This window comes from Oreochromis niloticus, linkage group LG6 (assembly GCF_001858045.2).
Source record: "Oreochromis niloticus isolate F11D_XX linkage group LG6, O_niloticus_UMD_NMBU, whole genome shotgun sequence".
Classification (NCBI taxonomy): domain Eukaryota; kingdom Metazoa; phylum Chordata; class Actinopteri; order Cichliformes; family Cichlidae; genus Oreochromis; species Oreochromis niloticus.
This window is the reverse complement of record NC_031971.2, coordinates 34,888,157-34,898,394: the sequence shown is the minus strand read 5'-3', so window position 1 is coordinate 34,898,394 and position 10,238 is coordinate 34,888,157.

The following is a 10,238-nucleotide window of genomic DNA, read 5'->3' as shown; positions in this document are numbered from 1 at the left end:
TTTGACCTTCTGACATTTTAAAAGCACAATCTTTTGGTCAAGGTTTTTGTATTGATAGGTGGCTGTAGGCTAGTGACAAAAGTCTTTATTAACAAAAATCTACTGAGCCAATGTACAGATCGAAAATTATATTAATATTACTTTATTGAACCCAAAATTACAGAGAGGTGAGTTTGCAAGACACAGTTACCTTCTAAAGCAAAGATAGAGATGACCCGTGTGTAACATGTTGCAGTGTTTAAAATTGTGTCCACCCTTTTAGTCAAACTCCACCCATGTGATCTAAATGTTCTGCAGGTCCATAAATCACAGGTGCATGCCTAAGTTATTGCTTACACAAACACATAAACACACTTTGTCAGGACCAGCCTCTCACCCCGAGGCCATATCATATCATTAATAGTGTTAAAATTCAAAACAATGACTTTCTTATTTGGGAGCTGTCACAGCAGTCAGTGTCCCTTCATTTCAACACAAGCAAAGTTGTCAAAACACTGTGCAATTCTCCTTCTTTTTCTTTCTTCTGCAGTTGGAAGGAGTTTACTGAGTCTAATCCCTCCAGACAAGCTCCACATAAAAAAGGACAGATGAAGAAAAAGAGAATAAGCACAACGGGGATAATGTGCTTTTGCTGTTGCTGGTGTCACCATCTGACAACTGCTGAGCTCACAGTGTGGCGTCATGACACGCTTGTCTTCGCCAGTCTTATTAGTGAAGCAGTTTGGAGGAGGAACTAGGTGCGAGTCGGTGTTTCTGCCAGGATTGTTTAGTGTGACGCACCATAGCTTGTTCCAGTGTTCTGCCCAAGGCAATGTTTAATTCATGTGTTTCCTAAAAGCTGGATGCAGACGTCCACAAGCCATTAGTGTCATCCTCTTGTGTCCGCTCAGCGTCATCCGTCCATTTTCACTTCCTCTCTTTCAGTCACCATCTCAATTCACCAACTTTCAGTCATTCTCTGGCCTTCCCTTCATGCTTTTCTTCCCCCTCAGTCCTCTTACCATGCTTGATTTTCTTTACTTCTCTCATTCCAGAATCTCTTCACCCTTCTCCTTTCACCTCATGCTTTTTTCCTCTGCACTTGCTCTTCATATAATGTACACTGGTGCCATCTCTCTTCCTCCAGTGAAACATAACACAAAAATATCTGTCTCCCTCGCTACAACTTTTAGACCATGCTGAATTATTCACATCTACAGCTGCACCAAATCCCTTCAACCTGAGAAAAGTGCTTTTATTTTCAACCCTAAGTAATGAAATCTGGATGGCCCTTTTTTACTCTCTCTGGCATGATCGTCTTGCAGAGGTGGGTTTAATGGAGCAGAGATGATCAGGGTTTCTGGAAGCTGCCCGGAGGCAGGGAGGTGGATATCATGTCTTCCCTATATTGTGAGGAAGAAAGAACAGTATAGTGTGGTACAGTAAAGAGGTCAGGGCTGCAGAGAGTACAATTTCTAAGAAGTTCAGTTCTGCTTTATCTAAGAAATCACATCAGTGATTTCATAGCTAAAGAAACAACAATAGCCTTTCTTGCAATGGCCTGCATGCTAAAATAATGCATGACACACGTAAATTGTGATGTTGCAATGTTGTAATATAATAAATGCAGTGAGTCAGTTAAAAAATGACTAAAAGTGGAAAATTGTTTAAATTTTGGACTATCCAAATACTTTTATATGCACTATGTGAAGTTTACTCTTCTATAAGTTTCATGTGTCTGAACTATTATATCGATATGGCTTCTTTTGTTTTAATTTCCACATCAACAGTTGTGTAATTGTGCTGTTTTCTATCTATTTGCCAGTTTGTTAGGTACAGTTGTATCACAAAAGTACAAGAAGTTCCGATAAAATATTTGCATCTAACAATATGTAAGAAGATAAGAACTGTGGCCTCCCCATAGATTTACTGACTCATTGGACACTTTGTCAGGTATACCTGTCCGAATAGTTGTTAACGGAAATATCTAGTCAGCCAGTCACAGCAACTCAATGCATTAAGTATGTAGGTATAGTCATGAGAACCTACTGCAGTTCAAAACAAACATCAGAATGAGAAAGAAAGGTGATGTAAGTGACTCTAAATGAGGCTTGTGTGTTGTTGTCCGATGGGCTGGGCATAGTATTTCAGAAACTCCTGATCGACTGGGCTTTTCTTGCTCAACCATCTTTATGGTTTACACAGGATTGTCCAAAAAATATATATATATATCTAGTGAGTGGAGTTCATTGAGCAAAAATTACTTATTGATGTCAGAGATCAGAGGAAAATTGCAAGACTGCTTCAACCTTATAGAAAGGCAACACTCACTCAAACAACCACTTGATAGCCATGTGCCACTCATGCTAGCTAAGAGCAGGAAATTGAGGCTACAGTTTACATGGCCTCACCAAAATTGGATGGTAGAAGATTGGAAAAACGTTGCCTGGTCTGATGAGTCTCAGTTTCTGCTGAGACGTTCAGACGGTGTGGTAAGAATTTGCCCTAAACAATATGAAAGCATGACTCTATCCTACTTTGTACCAATGGTTCAAGCGGCCAGTGATGTTAATGGTGTGGGGGATATTTTCTTGACACACTTTGTCTCCCTTAATGTCATATGAACGTCATTTAAATACCACAGCCTGCTTCAGTATTATTGCTGACCAATACTCAGAAGATGGGTACATTTTGTGACATGGCACATTATCCTGCTGGAAACAGCCATCAGAAGATGGGCACACTGTGGTCATAAAGTTCAAATGATCTCAAACTGGTTTCTTGAACATGACAGTGAGTTTGCTGCACTCAAATAGCCTCCAGATTTACCAGACCTCCATCAAATTGAGCACTTTGGGGATATGGTGGAGCGATATGTGGAGAAAGCAAATCAGCTGGAACTGTGTGATAGTATCATGTCAACATTGAACAAAATCTCTGAGGAACGATTTCAGTACCTTTTCAAATTGAAGGCAGTTCTGAAGGCAAAGGGGGGGTCCAAGCTGGTACTAGTAAGGTGTACCAAATAAAGTGTCAGTAAATGTATGGACAAATATTAAATAAGAATTTCTTGAAAGTGAACCCTTTTTTCATATTATGTTCAGCAATTTTTCTGCATTCCTTAATTATCTCTTTATGTAATCAGAATCAGAATATAGAAAAATACAGAATGTAGACTAAAACAGATTTTGTTGAGATTGAAATCACAGCGAAATATCATTCTGTGCAATTTTTAAAAAGCCCCTTTATTTAGTGGTTTCTCGTAAAATTGTGTTAAAGCTGAATTAAGTTACTTCTTGTGGGCAAACAGAACATTTCCTACTGCTGAAACAGACTTCCACACTGCTGCTGTGTAAATGAAATAAAACCAAAAAATGCTGCATGCACAATCTTGTTCATGGTTGTCCTTAAATATTTCTAATTGATTAAAAAAGTTTTTATTTATGCAATCTTTTGTATCCTGTTTTATCTGAAACGTATAAAATAAATAAATAAATGTTCAACTACATCAAGCGGTTTTAAGAAAATGTTTACCTGCAATCTTCAAAACAACTGGCTGTGTCTTAATCAAATGTCACTACCTGTGCCAATGAAAGCAATCTCATATTCGAATAAAAGATTAAAGGCTTAATGCATACACCTACACATACCCACAAACGAACATCTGTTCATTTGTCTTCAGTCATTTGATTGACTTACACAGATGTAGAGCTTTACATGGTGAGTGTGCTGTTGTGTAGCTGTGTGGTGTGTAATAGACCTGCACAGGGAGACTTCATGCCATCTGCAGAGGTCAAACTGTAGTTTGCTGGACAGAAACATATTCGTACTCCCGTGGTTTTGTGCTGTTTTTGCAAAACTAATTTCCCCAAGGTCAGTAAGATGTCATGTGGTCTGGTAAAAAGGGGGTTGTGTATACTGAGCGTAATTGCAGTGAATCAAATTAAGGGCAGTCATTTTTGCCCCAGTTTATCCATGTAAAAACTGAGCTCTCCAATTTAAAAGTGATAGTGTTTCTCTCAGTGTAATACTCAAGTGGGCACGCGTAAACACACACTCACACACATCTTTGTGTGATGGGATAACAGTTCAGAGAATGTAAACTGATTGGAACAAGTTTGAAATAAGTGTGGCAGCTCACCAGTTGGCCAACAGTTTGAATGTTACAGCTTGTGATTGTGAAGAAAGAAGTATCTGACACTCACTTGTACTCAAGCCACAGGCAAGAGGAATGCTTAAACAAGCTCAAACCTCTGTTAGTACATCATAAGTGCTGTCTAAGAGCACGGCACTCATTACCGTCTGCAGAGCTGAGTATCTTTTATTCATTGCTGTGGCTGAAAAAGGGGATACGAGTATAATTAGAGCCCAAATGTACTGTCAACACTGGGGATGTTTTCATATGTGCTGGTTATCCAAAATGAACCGGAAAGCTAAAATTAAAACTTGGCTGCCAAGTACAGAGATGCAGACTGTGAAGTATCACGATGGATATGTCTTTTAAATATTCAGATTATGCTCTGGCATTTGTTCTAACACAAAACAACTGGGCGTCCAGTTTTCACCATGAATTTACTGTTCAGTGCGGTGTTTTCTGTGCTTGTGTCTTTTCGGTCATCTCCAGCCAGCACAAACCATACTCACATGCACAACCACAAGCATGCAAGCTGACACATAGGCCGATCAAATATTGTGCGCTGCTGGAAGCGGGTTATCCGGTGGGACAAGCTGACTTAAGCCATCAAGCTTAGGATGCGATATCTAGTGGAGTCACAAAGACACAGAGAAAACACTAAAAATATTATAGTGCAGGGTCATCTGGGAGTGACCCATTGCTGCACTGGCACAAGTTGATTGTGCTGGCTGTTCTCCAGCTAACATTTGCACTAAACTGTAGAATATGCTGCACTTGGGTACTGCAAAATTAATAATTCTAGCAGTACTGACTGTTTCATTTTCTTAAGTGTGACCAGTTGATTTGCAGCTCCACAGCAGTAAAGCGAAATTGTTAAATTAGTTTGCTGAACAGCACAACATACAGGTGCAAGCGTGCAAACACACAGGAATTCACGCTGAAGGCTGGTTTCTGGCACACAGCTTGTCCCATGTTCTTAGCGATTTGGGCGTGTAGCGTGAAAAAGGACAGATAATTGGGTTTATCACCGGTGTATTTTTAGTTCCTATTTCTCCACACGCAATTTACAAAAGAAGGACAAAGGGTGGAGGGAGGCTCAGAGCAGAAATAGAGAGAGAGGGAGGATAAGGAGGAGGGGAAGAAGAGGAATGGAGGTTAATAAATGGAAGTAGAAGAGACAGGGAGAAAACAGAGAGAAAGAATGGGCCACAAAGATGGAGTCTGGCATGTGTCCAAATTCGGTGGAGTGTGTGTAAAGGAGCAGCGGCATTTCCGCCTACAGGCACTAGTGCAGGTAGACAGAGCAGAATGAGCCCTCTGCATGACTACAAGGGGGCCTGACAAACCGTGCTTATTTAGGAGAGCAATCCGAGGAAACTTTGGCAACAGAAGGAGACAGATTTTCCACCGTGATGTAGACCTCAGCTAATACTGCCAAACATCACACGGCATAGAAGTGGAAATATGCTGGTCGCTGCATGCTTTGAGACACCTCATCATAGATGAGATGATGAAGCAGGTAAAAGTAAATGCTGGAGATTTATTTTCAAGAGGTGTCCTGGATAAGAAAGGCGGAAAGAGAAAATATACAAAAAAATATTAATTTAAATTTTAACTATAGAATAACAGCATTGCTTAAAGTTTGCGTTAAGTAATAGGTACTAAGTAAGTAGTAATAGTAAGCTGCCAGTAACAGTCAACAGATCCTTCAGGTAGCCACAGGTGTGATTTGTATAAGATACCATAAAGTAAATTCCTTGCATGTTTAAATACTGAAAATATTGTTGAAAGTTTATGTTGCTGGACAGCTGTTGCTGTTGTGAGAAATGCATCTTACCAAATAAAAAAAAATGGACAAAAGGCTTGGCGTGTACGGGTGTGTGTGTGCTGGACAAAAAAACTGCTGATCTGAAAAGCTGGCTTCACTTAAATCTGCTGTGGGCTAGCTCAGGACAGCTCAGGCCAGCTCTGCCAGCGAAGATGGGATAGGGTGAGCAGTGGCTGATGGAGAATGGCATGAAACGAAAGACATGGAATCAGTTCGGATAAAAAGCACTGTCCTGGGAAAGTGCTGCTCTGTTAAAAATAGTGATACTGTTAAGAAGTCAGAGCAATAGCAGGAAGTGAAGTTCAAGGAAGAATTCAGCTCATATCATCCATGTCATGCATGTATAATAATTCATGATTACAGTTAAAAATGTCTCATTGTGTATAATGTCTTTTCTAATACATAAAATACATAAAATATGTATATCAACATTGCCTTGTTGGCCTTATTAAGCTCCAGAGTAGTTACATCAAATGAAATTCATTCATCTGAACAGTTTTCATATTTAAATTTCTACAAATAGATGTTTTTGTATAAATGACGTCTACGGTTCCTCCCCCAGGGAAATTTTGAGCATCAGACCCTTCATTTCCTGCACTCTGGTGACTCTTTGAGCATCAGTTTGTTTCTCTTCTGCATCATTTCATGGAAGAAATGTTTATTTATATTAAGGGAAACACGAAAATCAGGCACCATAACAGCTGAAGATATGCAGGTGTATAACGCAATGGAAATCTCTGGCATTCTGTATTGTTTTCAAATAAGTATTCTTAATTATCTTAGCCCTATCCTATTTTTGCCTGGATCCAGATGTTAGATCACATGCTCAGAGTCCCGTCTTTATTTCAGATTAGTTTTGGTCTGTTGCCAAACCAACATGATAATGGTGTTACTGACTGAAACGGTGTTCTTGGTGTGTGTTCTGTGCTTTAGAAGCTGCAGTTCCAGCAGTCTAAAAAAGACTTGGTAAATTAATACATTCACATTTTAGTGAAAATTCACAGTTAGCAGTGCTGTAACTATACAGCTGGGCATCATTTGTGATGTTAGCGAGGTACAGTCGAACAAGTTGCACATATAAAACTCATTCCCCTGACAGAGAATTTATATTGCTTAAAACATGCTGGAAATGAAAGAATCAGTGAAAATGTGACCCTTCCAGCATCAGCATAAGCTACTACGGTTATTTAGCCAGAAATAAGAGACGCTTTCATGATACTGAAAACTCTAACTTTAAGCTTGACATAGCTCACTAAACCACAAATCTTGCATCGTAGCCCTCAAGAAATGTGAAAAAAATTGAGTCATAAAAAGGAACCAAAAACAGAGACAAACAAGGAAGCACAGCAGACCAAACCCTACACCTCCAGAAACACTATAAAAATGAAACAGCACCAGTCTCCCAGGCACAGTTTACACAGTTACTGCATTTCATGCCAAGCATCTGGATAAGCCACAGCTGTTCTGAAAAAAAAAAAATAGGTGTGGACAAATTTATGTAAGCATTAAGGCATATTAAGGAAAAAGGTAATAAAATCATTAAAAAAGAAAGAAGTGTGTTGAAAAGATGTTTGCATGTGGTGTTGTGTTGTTGCCAGTGGCACAGGAACATTTACAGGGATAGAGAGTAGACTGGATTCCACTAAATATTAAAGTCTGGATGCAAATGTCATGCAGTCAGTTAATGTGGAGCTAAAAAGAGCATCTCTGCAACCTCAAAATCCACAATGAACTTTTAAATGGCACTTACAGCCCTCAGATTTGTGTAGGCAAGACTTGTCTGTTTTCTTATGAAATATGTAGCCTAACATGCTTTTTACTCTTGCTGTAATGGTTTTGCAGACTGTGTAAATGATAAAATCTTTTGAAAGGCAAGCCATTTAATTTAGGCTGAAGGATCAAAAACACAAAATCCAAAACAAAGTCAAAACGATAAGCACAAAATCCACAGGGCTACACAAAGGAACTGTACCAGAGAGGATAAGAGATGCTGCATAAAGAAGAGGAGAAGACATGTTTCAGGAATGGCAATCAAAATCACATAAACTCACAATACACTGGAATATATAAAAAAAAACAAAAACAAACAGGGATTCAAAGGCTCCACAAAGAAAAATATCTAAAGTGTAAAACACCAGTGAAACAGAAATCCAAAGTTAAATACTAAGTAAGAATACAAAATTACATTGAATATATTTATTTATTTTAACCCTCTGCTTTTCCATTGATTTTTTCCATTTTCTGCCACTTATCCAGATCCAGGTTGCAGGGGCAACAGTCTAAGCCAGTGGTAGGCAACTCCAGGCCTTGAGGGCTGGTGTCCTGCAGGTTTTAGATGTGTCCTTGATCCAAGACAGATGATTTAAAGGCTAAATGACCTCCTCAACATGTCTTGAAGTTCTTCTTGAAGGCTGGGTCATGAACTAATCATTTAATTCAAGTGTGTTGACCCAGGCTGATATCTAAAACCTGCAGGACACCGACTCTCGAGGCCTGGAGTTCGACACCCCTGCTCTAGAACATGGGTATGCAACTCCAGGCCTCAAGTGCCTTTTGTTACTGAGGAGTAGAAGCTCTACTCTGACTGAGTTCCACGCTGGGCAACAACACAAAATACTTAAACATACTGAAGAGTAAAAGTTTTCATATTCACTAATAAAATCCTAAAACATGACCACTTCATTACGTTTCCATTTAAGGCACATTTATTAAATTGCACTGAGCATCATTACTTTACACAGTCTAATTCTATAGAATGACTGCTGGCCTGCTCCGTCCTTGTTTTTGTTTATCACACCAACACACATCTGTCACCGTCATGCTCCAGTCAACCACATATAGGTATTGCTTAAACACACATAGGCGCACGCACAAAAACACACAAACCAGAGAGGCAGTGTAAATATGTGTTTTGTCGATAACTGTCCACCAGAGCAGACTCATAGCATTCTTGCTGATGTGCTGACTTCAGGAATCAGTGCCTCACTTCTGCTGAGATAAAGAATTTGGGCCAGTTAAATCTTATCATCATCTATTATGTGTGTGTGTCAGTGTGTGTGTTCATTCATGTCGTAGCACACTAAAAGTAACTGCGCACGCTGTCTTCAGAGGCTCCTGATTGTTAGCTGGTTATGTTATTTTCACCTGATATTACCTTTTTGTTGCCAGATGTTGTTCACAAATTTAGGCATATGCTGTCAGCAACACACACACACACACACACACACACACACACACACACACACACACACAGTAGACCCTCAGTAGACCAAAAGCACATTAGTGCATTAGCAAAGCAGATTTTCTCTTTTTTCAGGCTGAGGAAGGAGGTGCACTCTAATACACAACAGCCAGAATGTCCATTAACAGGATGTGATCCTGCATGTGGATTCACTTGCGGTGAGAGCTAAGTTTTTAAAAGGGTTTTAACTCAAGTAATTGTGTGTTTGTGTGTGGATATGCGCAAAAAATGTCACAGTGGTTTGCTTTATATCAGCAGTAGTACAGATTAAAAATAATCAAGTCTTAAAGAGAAATTTGGTCTGAATATGTATTTTTCACAGAGACACAGAAGAGTGCTGTCCTCCGGCACTGTTTGATCAAAACATGAAGAAAACAAGTTTGAGAAAATGTTCACCCAGAAAAGAAAACATCACAAACGACACATTAGTGTCACTGTAGCAACTTTTGAAATGTATAAAAATACTTGGGCCACTTTCTGTCAACCTTGTCTGCCCCCTTTCTGAGTACAGAACACCTCCTTTTATGTTATACTGTCAGGGCTCTGCTTGAGAATGTCAGCCATCCCATCTACAAAAGCAAAAAAACCCCACTGTTTTTCACCTCCACTCTCTTACTTTGAGAGTGCTTCTATTACTTTTACCCTCAAGTGCAAAGCTCCTGCTGTCAGTTTTCAGCTCAGAAGTCTGGACAGGCAGCTGAATCCTGTTCTGTAAAGTAAAGCCTTGGTTATGATATGAAGGGTATGAAAGACTCAGTGTAAAATGATGTTTGGACGTATTTTCACAGCTTGTGGTTATATTATACCTTTACCTCCAAGGTAACATATGACATACTAATGTACATGAGTGTAAATAATATTTGTGTAAATGAGTTACTGTCAGGCATGGAGGCATTTTACATTATTTAAACTGCAGGTGGGGTCATAATAGAAAAAAGGTACTTTGTGTTTTGTGTTGCCCAACTAATTCAGCAGGCAAACATGGTGTTACACGTGATTTGACAGGCCAATGTGCAAGTGGGGGTGAAAAGTCAGCAGGCACAGCAAGAGTGTCT